A 15,346-nucleotide genomic window follows, 5' to 3' on the forward strand; every position below is an offset into this window, starting at 1 on the left:
CCTAATGGCAGTCAGGGTGCCATTGTCTAGCCTGCAGAGGTCTGTGCGTCCCTCCATGGATATGCCTCCCTAGACCCTCACTGACCCACCACCAAACCGGTCATGCTGAACGATGTTACAGGCAGCATAACATTCTCCACGGCTTCTCCAGACCCTTTCCTGTCTGTCACGTGCTCAGGGTGAACCTGCTCTCATTTGTTATAACCACAGGGCACCAGTGGCGGACCTGCCAATTCTGGTGTTCAATGGGAAATGCCAATCGAGCTCCCTGGTGCTGGGCAGTGAGCACAGGGCCCACTAGAAGACGTCGGGCCCTCAGGCCACCCTCATGAAGTCTGTTTCTGATTGTTTGGTCAGAGACATTCACACCAGTGGCCTGCTGGAGGTCATTTTGTAGGGTTCTGGCAGTGCTCATCATGTTCCTCCTCGCACAAAGGAGCAGATACCGGTCCTGCTGATGGGTTAAGGACCTTCTACCGCCCTGTCCAGCTCTCCTAGAGTAGCTGTCTGTCTTCCTGGAATCTCCTCCATGCTCTTGAGACTGTGCTGGGAGACACGGTAAACCTTCTGGCAATGGCACGTATTGATGAGCCATCCTGAAGGAGCTGGACTGCCTGCGCAACCTCTGTAGGGTCCAGGTATCGCCTCATGCTACCAGTAGTGACACTGACCCTAGCCAAATGCAAAACTGGTGAAAAACAGTCTGAAAAGATGAGTAGGGAAAAAATGTCAGTGGCCTCCACCTGTAAAACCATTCCTGTTTTGGGGGTTGTCTCACTGTTGCCCATCTAGTGCACCTGCTGTTAATTTCATTAACACTAAAGCAGTTGAAACTGATTACCAACCCCCTCTGTTACTTAACTGACCAGATCAATATCCCAGGAGTTTAACTGACTTGATGCTATTCTCTGATTAAAAAGTGTTCCCTTTATTTTTTTGAGCAGTGTACATTTGATGACTACACTTCAGCGTCTGTGCAGTGTATTTGTGCGTATGAAATGTATGAATTTATGCATGTTTTTAGTGTTTTCTGAGGAGAGCCAGTGTAACTGTTTTTCTAAAACTGAAAATATTAAATGTTTATAAGGTAAACTTCTGTCACACGCTATGTTTCTGAATTCTCTCCATACTTGTGCATGTTATATGTGGCATTAATATTGTGTCGTTTAAGGAAAAAAAACCTTTCAGTTGTCCGTGCTCCTAAATGTTGGACTGTGCTTACCGTAGAGCCCTGAGAGTGCCATGCATTACCTTTGTATTACTTAAACGGATAGTTCACCCAAAAATGAAAATTCTCATCCACATGTCCAAACCTGTATGACTTTCTTTCATCTGTGGAACAAAAAAGATATTTTAAAGAACATTGAAGTCCAAAATACTTTTTGGACCCCATTGCCTTTCATTGCATGGATAAAATCCCAGAAGTTTTTTGAAAATATCTTATATCAGTTTATCCACATAATGTTCAGCAGGTTAGCTCACGTTCACCTGGGTGTTAGCCTCAGAAGGCACACCCACGGACCGCCCACAGTCCGTTCACTTACCGTCTGACGCAAACTGCACACTTAAATGGCAAACACTTTCTTGATCTGGTGAACTCTAATCTGGTCTGTGAATCTGATGCCACTTTCTGAAGTCAGGGTGCAATAGTTTCTACCATTCTGCACGGAAACAAAATTGTTTACTGGATACAGATTACTAAAAGTGCTTTTTAAGAAGAAATAGATAGATGTAGGGCAAAGATAGACAGATAGACCGATAGATGTGCGATTTTAAAAACAAAGCTGTGCTTGTTTGTTGGGCTGCACAAATTGGCCAAAGTTTTGTTATTATATATCAGTAAGGCTATAATTATTATTATAATTATGATTATTACTACATGCAAATATATAAAAAAGGAAATATTACATTTGAAATTTTTACTACAAAATGAAACAAAAGTTTTTAAGTAGGCTACTTTAAAAAAATCATTACAACTGTAAAATTGCAGTAGTAATATTTGTGAATGTCTTATTTTCAAACGTTAAACCGTCAAACTTTTTTTTTTTTTCTCTGAGACACTGCAAACACCCGTGGATAATGAGAACACAGTGCAGCACTTCACTCTGAAACACGTAGCACATGTATTAATATTTTCATTGCATAGTCAAAATCTGTACAAGCGAAACTACCATCACATAAACCATAGTGATTATGTCAAAGAGATTATGTCTAGATTATGTCAAATATATGCAAATATTTACTCTTCATGCTTCTTGTTGGATTTGGTGGGAACTCAAGATTACATGTTAATATTTATATTAGAATGCAACTGCCAGTAAACAAAACAAAGGAAATAATAAGAATCACGTGAACAGAAGAATCCGTTGAAAATGTCTTGTACCAGTGACATTTAAAAATGCTTATCTGTTGCAGGATTACATTTGTTCAGTGTCTATGTTACTAGACACAAGGGCGAGATTATTAGTGTCAAATGTACAGAGAGAGATTTTCAAACATCTGGGCTGACAAAAATGATGGAATGAAAACCCAAGCTTATAGGAAGCACTCAAACACTGTCTTCTTGACTGAAAAGGGTTAAAGCTCCATTTATGTGTGGATGTAGCAATGTCTTTTATGCAAGAGAGAGATGAATGACACATTAGGAGAGGAATGTCAGATGTTGAGAAAGATGAAGGGAGAGAGAGAATTCCCCAGACAGTGAGTAAACTGGAAAATGTAAATGTGAAAGATAGAAAGACCCCCTTCGTATGTGTTTCAGCGTCGGATCACACTGATGTGAACAGGCTAGAGCATGACACTGGTACAGACACAGATGAGGCATTATGGGATATGAGATATCATTGAAGATGGTGAGAGCTGTCAGTGACCCAATGAGAAAGCTCCAGTAGGAGAGCTGGCCTGGACTACATCACATCCCCATGGGAACATGTGCCTGCTTAATGGAGCTGAACTTCAACAGACCAAAAGTAATGCAATATAGCTATTCACAAACTCAACTTAGAGATTCATAGACCGAATATCTTACATACTTGTAAGAGCAAATGTTAAGATGTTTACAAAATTATTTCATACTGAATAAGAAATGGCAAAAAAAAAGCAACTGGCTGTAGCTGTTTATTGTCACACATAAAAATAGCAATCAATCCATACTATTTTTATGAGCAATCATTTATTTTTGAGTTGTGTGTCTGCTAGACGATATGCAGAACCAATTTCACAGTAACGAATAGATATCATTATATATTCAAACATATACAACGTGTACAAATACACACACACACACACACCATACACAACATGTACATAAACACACACGCATATAATATATATATATATATATATATATATATATATATATATATATATATATATATATATACACACACATATACACACACACACACACACACTTAATATAAGCAAATAAAAGTCATACAATGACAAAAAAAACTATAGGATTATTAATAATAATAATAATAATAGCAAAAATCATAGATGGCTACACAACTGTTGTATCATTATTCATTGTATTACAATACTTATTTAATTTTGTAAAATGAACAATAGACGCCCACTAAAATCTGATTGGTTGAGCCAATTTAGTCATTGTAAAATACCAATATGCTTAGCTGTGACCTAGTTGAATTCTTAATTCTCAATTGTTTGGCGCTGTAAAAAGACTAGAGTTATATGTTAGGTACACTCATGTTAATTGGGTTTATTAATATAAAAATATATCAATCTATCATTCATGTCTTTTATTATATTGCTGTTGCTTTGTTTCATTAAAGATTTGTTTCAATAAAGATCAAATAACATGGCCAAATTGATTTAAAATAAAACTTCTATCACCTAAATCCTCAAAGATGCTATAAACTGCATGTTAGCACTGTTTACTGTGTGGCAGCCAGCACATCAGATGGGTGAAACAGAGGGCTTTAGGACGGGGGAGTGGTGACTATTTATAGAACACTACTCATTACCTCACGCTCTCTTCACATCGACTGAACTGTCTGTCAAACAGAGAGAAACAGGGGGCCTGTTCCAAATCACGCTCGTGTACACACACGCAAAATATGTACATATTTATTTTTAGATTGTACGTCAACAGAGGATGTGTCAAAACGTTGTTTTTTTTTTGTCTACCTCTGAATGTGGTTTCACTGATTGCATCACAAAACATTTTGTACCCTATTTACACCAGCACTGGCAAATAATGATATGAGGTTATAGGAGGTGTAATGGGGTAACAGAACAGCCATCCATGAACTACAATGATCAAACTACAGATGCATGTGAACAAATAGAGAGAGAGAGAAAGAGAGAGAGAGAGAGAGAGAGGTGGACCTGAAATAGGCCTTCAGGTAACGTTTCTTCAATGTATGTGCACTGTACACACAGGCATATTTCCTTTGAGAAAAAAGTTATACATCAAAACAAAAATCAGTTTTACTCACCATAAACTATGTAACAGTACATGATGACAGTACAAATCAGGCTGACATTAAAAATCAAATATGTGATGTAACAAGCTCCCAAAAACAAGTGACTTGTCCACACAGAAAGTGAAAATGCCGTGCAATGCAACACAATCACATTCCATCAGAAGAGACTTGATGTTTATTATATAGTGGTTTTGTGTAGAAGGATTTTGGAACCAGGAGATTTCACTACCAAATTATAATACTATTTGCAAATAACTAAAATACAAATTTAATTAAAACACTTGGTGAAGCATACACTATTGTTCATGTAGGCTACTTAAATTCAACAAGTAAAGTAGGCCTACACATTTCCAAAATGATTGACACAATCTACAAAGAGCAGTGCAAACAGAGCAGATGATAATCAGGTGCGAGTAATCTACTAACAGCACAGGCACAGCAAATAAAAAATAACGTGGCTTGGCAAACGATATGTTTGTATATATGTTTGTATTTTATAACATATTCCCCTGGTTTCACAGACAAGGCTTAAGCTAGTCCCAGACTAAAATGTATATTTGAGCTGTTTTAACTGAAAGCAACTTGCACTGATATCTTATTCTCGTATCACGTATTCACTTTAACACCGTGTCCTAACCGGACGCGATGCGATAAGATTCCAGCGACAAATAATTTGTCTGTCCACACTAGACGCAATGCGTCTGCGAGATATGTCAAAATCAATCAAAACCCACAGCCAATCAGAACAGCGTGTGGACGGACGGCAAGTGCACCGCACCAGAGAGTAACCCTCATGGCAATCGCAAGAAAATGGATAAGTAGGCTACATAATCAAATTCACAAATATTACACCATTTAAACATTATTAGAAATTCATAGGCTACTGAGTTACTAAAACAATATTTGTCAAATAATACACTTGTTTGATCACAGTTTGGACGTTCTCGTTTCCATTTGTTTAGGCCTAGTTTCTAGCCTGGAAATCCAGACCTAAATCTGAAAGATTAATGGTCTGGCATCGACTAATGAAAATCGGCCAGCTCGAGGGGCGGCACCAAGCATGCATTTGAAAATCTCACTGCACGGCACGCATTTGGATAACACTACGACCAATCACAACATCAAGCCCCATACGCTTAGCTACCAGCGGAGCTAACTGGTAGATTGGACTCTTGCCGTATCCGGTCGGCAAAACAGCAAAAACGCCCTTCTTGCAAAGGAACGATTCGAGCGGCGTCTTCTGTTCCTGTTTTAGATAAAAAGCCAAGTCTAACTCGTCCATTGTAGCGGCCAAAGCCATTTCAAACAACTGGTGTTCATCCATAGCCATCTTGCAATGTTTACCAATGACTTCGACGTCACAGCGCTGTCGTCATCCGTTTAGCTCGCCTCTGGCCCGCCTATATCAGATAACCCGATGTGATTGGTGCAGCTCGGATAGAAGGGCATATTTAATGAGCATCATTACTCGACGCCAGAGTAACTCACTGAGCAAATTCAACTTGTGCTCTCGCGAGAACTCTGGATTTCCAGGGTACCGGATTTCAAGATCTGAGGTGAATTATCCATTGTTGCTTTTACAGCAACAAAGCTGTAATATCACTAAATTATATTCAAAGTCACATTACGCCTTTAACATTGAATAAAGCACATAAACAGTACCTGAGATTATCATTGCCACAATTTGTGTTTGTTGTTCCAGCCGCGACGTCACAAACAAAAACTCTGATTAACATGGAAAAGATACCTTTTATCACGCGTTGCGTCGTGTGTAGTTAGGACACGGGGTGTCAGGCATTAAATGGTCTTAATATAATATTTCAGAATATTACTGCTTTTACTGCATTTTTGATCAAATAAAATGTAGCCTTGGTAAGCATAAGATACTTCTTTCAAAAACATTTAAAAAAATCAGGTTTCAGGTTCAAAAGTTGGGTTTATTAAGCTATTTGGCACACAATTCATTGTCCAAAAGAGGTAAATTACCTTCTAAGTTCAGCAAATTAAGGACACTGAATTCATTCCCTGCTAAATGATAATATCTAATTCAATTCCATTCAATTCATATGAGGCATATATGTCTTCAAAGTGGCAGACCAGTGACTCACGTGCCTCCAGTTTGGCCTAATGACAGCGATCTATTTCTCACATTTTTTTCCAATTGACAACAGCAGACATTTCTGTGTGACAGTGCAGCTTTTATTTCTCCAGTACCGTGACCCAGAGAGCCACCTAACTGTGACAGGGCCGCTATTGTGAACAAGCAAAGGGGCTGCGGTCAATATCGGTAACTGAATCCACTGGAGCAATGCAATTACCTAAAGCGTCAGAAGGAAATGTATTTTACGAGTTCATACAGCTTTCAATACAGTCATTAAAATCAGCACATGTGAGTGTCATCGCCAAGGAAATCATTCCTTGTGTTATCTTGAGCGGCGTTTTTTTCTACGAGCCTCACTGAAACTGATCAGTTGAACATTACGACTGACAGCAGAGGTTTAATTTTTAATGCGCTTTCCTACTGGGCCATACACTCTCGAGTCGCCCCGTCTGACTGCCAGCATGGTTACTCCCATCCTGATGCATTTTTCAACAGAGACGTTGAGCTCACATGGAAGAGATTGAGAGAGAAGAGTCCCAGAAGACAAGGCTCTGGGTAACCGAGGGAGATGGGCCTGCAGCGTAACAGGCTGCTTAGGTCATGAAAAGTGACGAAAGACTCATTCCTCACCTCACACTGATGTAGGAAGATAAGTCAGTCCATCTAAATCAGTGGTTCTCAAACTTTTTTGATCACGCTTTTCTATGGCGAGGAACTTCTATGTTGCGCTTGTGCAGATGTTGCGAAGTCAATGATCTTAAGAAGAAAGATTTGGTGGAATTGGCATTCGGTGACGTTTTTAAACAGGCAGAGCATTATTCATGCACTTGAACGCCGTTACAACATTACATTACATTCTCAGCAATGCTGGGGGGGCGCTGTAGCAAGCATTTGCTTAAATGGTCTTCTATATTGTCTTCTCTTCTTTGTTGTCTGTATCGGTTATTGGCAGGGCTTGACATTACCACCCACCAACCCACCAAATGGGGGTGGATTTCAGCAGTCACTGCTATGGCCACTTGGACAGGTTGACTTTTAGAACTTTTTCATTGTAGTCTTTTTTCGATACATAACGAAACGATACTGAAATATCTGAAACGCTTCCAATACTCATTTTCCGCAGACACGATACCAGCTGCGCTTTCACACTCTCTCATCTCTCCGACAGCGAGTTATATAAGCCTCGTTTTATTTGCTCTGGATGAAAATTGTTGGTGTTTACAGGGCTTGAATTTCGGCATGGGATTGCACATATTTGTGCAGAATTTAACTCATTCCCACAGATTTTGTGCTCACACCCAGTGTGTGCACATAAAGCCACCTCTCAGTACTAAATTGAGGGTTTTTTTCCCGCGGTTTATTGCACTTAAACAGACAAACACACACAAAATAATGTCAAAATGCTGGTCTTGGCGAGTATTCACTTAAACACAGTCAGTTATGATTTAAGCGGACTAACCTGTTGCTGTCGCAATAATCAATATATCGACTTATCGCACAATATATGTACATGACCTCAATCATTTTTGGTGACTATATATCGGCCATTATGTTTACATGATAATGAATGTCACCAACATTTTGGCGATCGTGCTGTCATCTTGTTTGTTCTCTATGTCGGAGAAGAAAGCAGGACTTGGGCAGTACACAGGTGTAAGACAGGCGTTATAGTGTTTTCCTGACAACCACTGACGGTTTGGAAGAATAAGTCCAAATGCACTCGATTTCAAAGCCGCAATCCACTGTTCCGGTGCAAATATAAACGTCTCAGTGCAAAATCACAGGATTAAATTACATTCAAATAAAAATAAAAAACTTATTTGAAATTTATACTATATTTTTGATCAAATAAATGCAGCCTTAAAGTTAATAGTGTTATTTAATGCTGCAATTAACAGTTAATATAAAACACTGACAAATGTAACCTTTAGCAAATCTTAAAATGAATATCCATTTTTCATACTGTACATTGATGCCTAAATTCCTTTATTGCATTTAAAACAATTTGTTTTTGGTGGTTTATTTGTAATTTTTTTAAACAAAACGTCATAATAACTTTAATGTCAGCCACAAAATGAAAATAATCTAATTATCGTATCAACCAGAACTCAATTTGTAACAACAGAAGCAAAAGCTGCATTCTCAGCGTTGCTGCTAAGGTTTTCTCTGAAGACAATCTAAACAAGTCAGTTAAACTTTCACATTTTTTTCTTTCTACAGTAGCTATTTGAATGACACCAGATCTGCTGTAATAGAACAGACACTGATGTTAACTCCATCACACCCTTAAGCAGAGTATGGTAAATACACTTGCAATGTCATGCACATGCAAATTGCAATGTAAAAGCAGCTAGGGCAGCTAGAGAGAAGTAAATGACAAACGCAGGTCTATCTAACATTAAAGTTGACCTCAGAATTTCCCTGAATTCCCCAGATTCCCATTCTATGTAGGGAACAGAAACATAACATTACTGAGAGCGGAACAAAAAAGGGAGTTTACAAAGTTAAAGCCCGGAATGACATGCAGTGAAAGAATTGATTGGGTACACATTACACGGGCAGAGAAGTCCATGAGGTTTAATCAGTAGCGCTAATTATAATGAGCTGGGTGTTTTCAGGCCACTCACAGACTCCCTGTGCTGCCATCAAAGGAGCGATGGAGGGCAAGTCAGTTCAAAAACAGAGCGCATGGACTGTGGTCAACTCATTTGAAGCTACTACATCATTAACTCATATTTTAGAGGAACTAAAATTAGCCAAGATGGTGAATTAGACAAGCTGGATTCTAAACAGAGGTTTGGTCACTGAAACTCATGCTTGCCTGGAAAGACTTGGGAGTGTGAACAACCACCTTTAGATCAACAAGAGACCCTTATAAATTCTCCTCACTAGAGAAAATAGCAAAACTACATTTATAATGTGTGGTGATGTGTGGTATGACCTAGTATGTGTGTGTGTCTGAACTGAGCAGTGGCTTCAAGTTGGCCTAACAACATAGTCCTTGTCAAAGACAGATGACACCACTCATTCTACACTACTACATACACAAAGACCATATTAACAGCCAACGTTGGACTGGCCTTCTTTCATTAACAAATATGCTATACAAAAAATGTCAAAACATAAATCCATGAATGTCTGTCCACACCCCAACCGAAGGTGTGATCTCACACTAATTTAAAGATAGTAAAAACATGCATAACAATAGCTAAAATTAAATGTATATGTATTGGACTAAGTTTTAATAAATATTAATCGGTCATAGTAAAGTTCTTCTGAAACGAGCCGCCTTGTTATTTCTGCCAAACAAATTTGTACATATTTGAAGTGTGTGAAATCAAGTGCGTCCACAATGTTGACAATACGAAATAGACACTGACACAGTCAAAACACGTCATCAGAGGAGTGCTAATTAAACGTCACTGTCACCCTTCAAAGCTATTTCATTTGAAACCAAAAATATATATTTTTGTCATTTTAGCTGAATATTTTGGACTTCCGAAATTTCAGAGCATCACTACATGATACCTATCATATTAAATACCAACCATATTAAATCAATTATCTTCTGGCACGATTCTTTAATTGACATGCTGCTGGCTTGGAAAGTCTGGGCTTTCCAATTGTTTTCATATTTTCACTTTCAATTCTTGATACCAATAATACTAATGATAAAATAAATACTAATGATATATTACAAAATAAATGATTTATTACTAAATTACATTAAATTAATTTAAACAAGTTTCTGAGAATTTCTCATATTTTTGTAGACTCAGCAAATATATAATCTGACCTCACATCATGACATGAAATGGATAGAAAATAGAGGCAAATGCTGTCAAAGCAACATTTAAACAGGTTCATGTTGAAACAGTTAGTAACACTGACAAACAAGTGTATTTCCTGTAATGAAAACATGACTAGTCTTAATGCTATTAATTTAGGAATGTCCCAGTTACCAAACATCCAGCAATCAGATAAGAGCATCTATAAAAGATGTGTGTGAGAGCAATAAACCATTAAACCTTGAGTCACACACAGACTTAGAGTTTCAGAGTTCACCTTGATCGGTCACCAAATTGTTAATAACTAAACTACCGGTAACTAAACTAAAGAGTCAACCTGAAGCCAATAATACAATGGTCTCCCAATGCCCACACATAAGCAGAGAAGAGTTTAGCAAGTTTACAGCACACTTACTATCAGTGCAGACCCCCTGAAGGAAACCTGGATTAAGTGCTTTAATCAAACAAAGACACAATGCTGATAGTTCATGAATCACCTCCGGCAGGGTTCGAACCTTCAACCTTTCAGTTACCAGCATTGATCTTAAGCCACTATAGGCTTTTCCACTACTAGTGAAGAAATTAATTCTGTTACTAAATGTAAAAGCACAGATTTTGTGCAGTCAATGATAGTTTGCCTGCAACTAAGTGAATCAGATTTTTTTTCCAATACATTTCAAATAGTTTTATGGTAAACCTTGCAAACATTTCCAAATTCTGGAACTAGGCTATATCTTCCTCAAACACTAATTTGGGAATCGATAATCGATTCCAATTCTGGAATCGGATAGTTAAGGATACTTGTAATAAAATTTTAATTTCAATTCTGCTTATCGATTCCTGCGCGAATTTTAATGGGATTTCAAACCATTTTCAAATTTAAGAAGATGCCAAAGATAACTCAATTCAGCATTTACATTGTGCACCGTTTTCTGAGTCTGTGAGATACTGAATTGAGTTCTTGTACGAGTCTTCTTGCGCATGAATGCACAAATACACACAAAATGGTGTCCTCATAAACAGTTGGTTTTGTCTTAAATGAACGAAAACAGTTGAAGTAAACAGTCAAATAAGTGATAAAATTCGAACAAAGAAGCTAATTACAAGCATATAGGAATGAACTACAATAGACCTACCAGAACAATTTCAATCAATAAAAATAAGAAATACTACAAATTGTACAGAGTAATCAAATGTATAAAAAACACTGCATAGCAGGTCTAGTAGTAGGATGACATACACATAAGCACCGAAATCGACCCAGTTTCACTTCTATCTGAAAAACAGCTGTGCCGATGATTATCAGTAAGCCTACATTACATGACTTGCTTCACAGTGATGGAGACCCTGACTCATTTATGTAAATCGATTCTTTCGAAGCACGATTTCAGCATTTCTTTTCCACCACATTATTATAATAATTACGTTTTTTCTATTAAGCTGCATTAATAATTTATTGTGATTTCATCTGTCAGTTTATTGCAGGGATGAATCTAGCTTTATTCGAAATAAAGACGGTTCTCCAGTTAGCGAGTTGTTAACCGGATCGTTTACGAACCGACCGATGTTGACTCAAGAATCGTTTGGAACTATTCAGTCCGATTCATGAACGAATAGCTTAGTCCGGTGTGATGATGCTGACATCTTTTTTGTCGAACTGATTCACTGAAAAGATTCGAATCGAATCACAACTTGTATGATTCATTCGGACACAGATACGAATCGGACATTGGTAATTGATCATGCATGTGCATCTGCATCCACCACTTAAACAATCCATCATGACCACGAGATAAACCATGAAGAAAATGCAAGAAAATCGTAAATGACAATATAAGCTAGGCTATATAGGCTAAAAGACGAACTGGATTCACGTTGAATATTAAATCTATTATAATCCACCATTCCAATAAGAATCGCACCAGCACTTAGGCTATTTATTTAGCTTAAATGACCCCAAAAACAACAACTAGTTCACGCATAACGCTGACAGCGCCAAAAAACGGTAGAAAAAAAGTACCTTCATCCTCATTGTGAGATGTTTCTATCCTGCGCTCTTCATGACTATAAACTTCATTATGATCTCCAACCAACAGAATAAACGCTGCGTGTGTGAGAGATAGACGCGCTGCTTAAAATAGCGACACAAGGAGCGGGGGCTGAAGACGAGGAAAAAAGAGCCACCATAAACAGCCTTAACTGACATCAGCCTCATTTCTCTGAATATGTCAAACTGGACGCAGATTCATCTTAACCTTAAGTTTGAAGTGCGTCTATCCGCTGCTGCCGCTTGTATTTATAAATGAATCATGCTTCTCACGCGCTTCATTTTTAAACGAGTCAATATGGATTAAAATAAAACGAATGTGAACGTAGTGAGGATTTGAGCCGCAGAGGAAGTGAAAGTTTGGGTGGTAGGCGATAGGGTTGAACAGTTAGGTTAGCAAACTGACTAGCTTTGCAAAGCGCCAGCAGGTGTTAGTTAAAATAATTAAACTCTGTTTTGACACCCGCGTTAAAAACTCTGGTTTGTATTTAATTCTTTTTGCATGACTCTGAAATTAATGTGCACGTATATGTCAAGCAGAACCTTTGACAGTTTTATCCACGAGACCCATGGCAATGTAGTAAATGTTACTGACCTCTTTTCTGTAGGATGACTGGGAGCTCAAGGGTAAAATTCACCGTTCAAAAACATTTATTTCAGCCGGAAATAGAGTATTTTAAACGTTTTGATGGCCCATCTTCGCCTGTCTGTCAGTCTTTGCTGTCTAGACTTCCTGGATGAACAGCCGCGTGCGCATATAGTTAAGTTCGCTCACACACACACACACACATACATAAACACACGGAAATAAAGTGCATGACAGCAAAGCAGCCAATTTACTCTCAGTCCAGAACCATAGGTTAATCTCTAAAAAGGGTGACAATAAAATAATACTGCTTAGTTAACGATATATTGTAACAGCTTTATTTTCTTTTTAATTAAGTTGATCTCTAATTTGTAAGAGTGTTGAAACATTTGTCAGTTACACTATTCTAGTTCCCTTTAAAAACACTTTGTCTCTAAAATGACTGTAGAAAAGTGTTTTTAATAATAAAACACTGGGAAACTACTTTGCACATTTATAGATGTTTTTAAAAAAAACATTGTCAGTTATTTCAATTGAAAAAAATATGTTTGTTTATAATAGAAATAATAAGTGGCAGGAAAGCAATCTCAACATGTGACAGTCTGAAGTTCAGAAATGGCATTAATTTGAAGACTTTGACATCATACACACACACACACATTATATACATACATACACATATATATGGCTATAAACAGTATTTTTTGCTAAAAGTTTCTAACTTTTGGCAAGTCCAAGATTTATCTAACTTTAAATTTTTTAAAAAAAAATGATCCACTTGAAGATAAATGTTGAATGTTTCCAGTAAAAAATGCCTTATTGAAGAATCATCCATATTTGTCTTTAGAGCACATACAATAACTTAGCCTAACTATTAAAATGTTATTATATTAAAGAATTGAGTGTCAACATAAAATAACAAACATGGATATTCTATATTGAGTCCAAGAGTTTAAACACACTGTCTGCATCACTTGAACATTTGTAGGCTAAATGCTTCTAAAAGGTTCATCAAGGGAGAATCAATCGAGCGCAGATGGAATCTATGAAGACGCGAATAGTGACACCAGATACGATAAAGACGCTTTTAATACACGGTGCACCTTATCAAAAAATATGAAATACCCCTGAAAGACAAAACAGATGATCTGCCAAAGCCATAATAAATGTGAATACCAACAAAAACGGCCTTACCAAGTCAACAAAGCTTTATCTTTAATCCAGGTCCAACTCCATAGAAGTCCGGTTACAAGCAAATGTCTTCAGGCGCTCTTCTCAGTGATGAACCGTGAAAATAAACCTTATTTCCCCTGTAGTCCTTGTAAGGTGGAATGTTGAAAGAAATAAACTTCCAAACTCATTGCAATTGGCTTCTTGGTGTTCCTACACCTGAAAAAAATGCATCAACCTGTTTTATTTTTCGACAGACGTCATGACTATATCTCCCCCGTCAGTGCGATGATAAAAAACGTCCACACAGTTCGTGTTATGATATCCAGCATAAATACTGTATTAAACCCCGCGCGACTGACAAAGACTTGACAAGCGTCTGACGCTTTTAGAAAAACCCATCATCGTACCTGCTACAAGGTAACCGCGCTGATAAACGATCTCGCGAGTCAAAGCGCTTTGAAACTCTACGCCGCCACCTGCCGGCTGAGGAAGGAAGAGCCCATGAAGACACAATAGAGACGGCAGTGTGACAGATATGACAGGATTATAATCTAGAGTAAATAATGATTAGATCGAGGCTTTTTCGTAGATTACTCCCGCTGACAAGTTAAAATAATAGATTACAATATTTATGAGTAGAATGAGTCTGACCAAGCATGAGTTGGATCCATTTTTGCTGAATCTTACCATATGTTGAACACCTGTTATTCTAATCTGTGAATCTGATAGTTAACTGATCCCCTAACAAATATAGTTTGATGATGATGATATTATTATTATCGGCTATTATTATTGTTATTTTGTTATTGGTGCATTCATTTTATGCAATACATTTTGCACTTAATTCGATTTTTTGTATCATTTATAATAAAATTATTTATATATTTATAATACAAATCTTATAGATTGTATTATTATTATTTGTAGTAGTAGCAGAAGCAGCAGTAGTATTTCTGTTTTATGCAACACAAATGGAGAGACGCTGTTTGAATATAAATCTTCCCAATTTATTTCACTAACTTGTTTGTTCACAAGAAAAAAATAATAATGATGATAAACAGTTAGCCTAAAAACATACATTGTGTGTGAATACGTGAATAACTTTTAATATGCACAATGAAATAACTACCCAAAGCAGTCTGTGGGATGGAAATGAAACTCAATGTGCATCCGATGCAATTCCAATAAATAATGGTATTTTTC

General features: G+C 37.4%; 1 protein-coding gene across 3 annotated transcripts in view; it reads right to left on the reverse strand.

Moving 5' to 3' along the window:
• The window catches only part of taok3a (TAO kinase 3a), a 71,795-nt gene extending 57,174 nt beyond the window's left edge, over nt 1–14,621 (reverse strand). Inside the window, exon 1 of one of the 3 annotated variants that reach the window (XM_084115398.1) lies at nt 14,165–14,621. The gene's annotated coding sequence lies outside the window, so the exon portion shown is untranslated. Of the gene's footprint in view, nt 1–12,357; nt 12,379–12,979; nt 13,180–14,164 lie in introns of those variants that run through there. The other 2 variants (XM_084115397.1, XM_084115396.1) reach the window with 2 other exon arrangements.
• Nucleotides 14,622–15,346: the final 725 nt, after the last annotated feature.

This window comes from Abramis brama (genome assembly GCF_963993115.1).
Source record: "Abramis brama genome assembly, chromosome: 5".
Lineage (NCBI taxonomy): Eukaryota > Metazoa > Chordata > Actinopteri > Cypriniformes > Leuciscidae > Abramis > Abramis brama.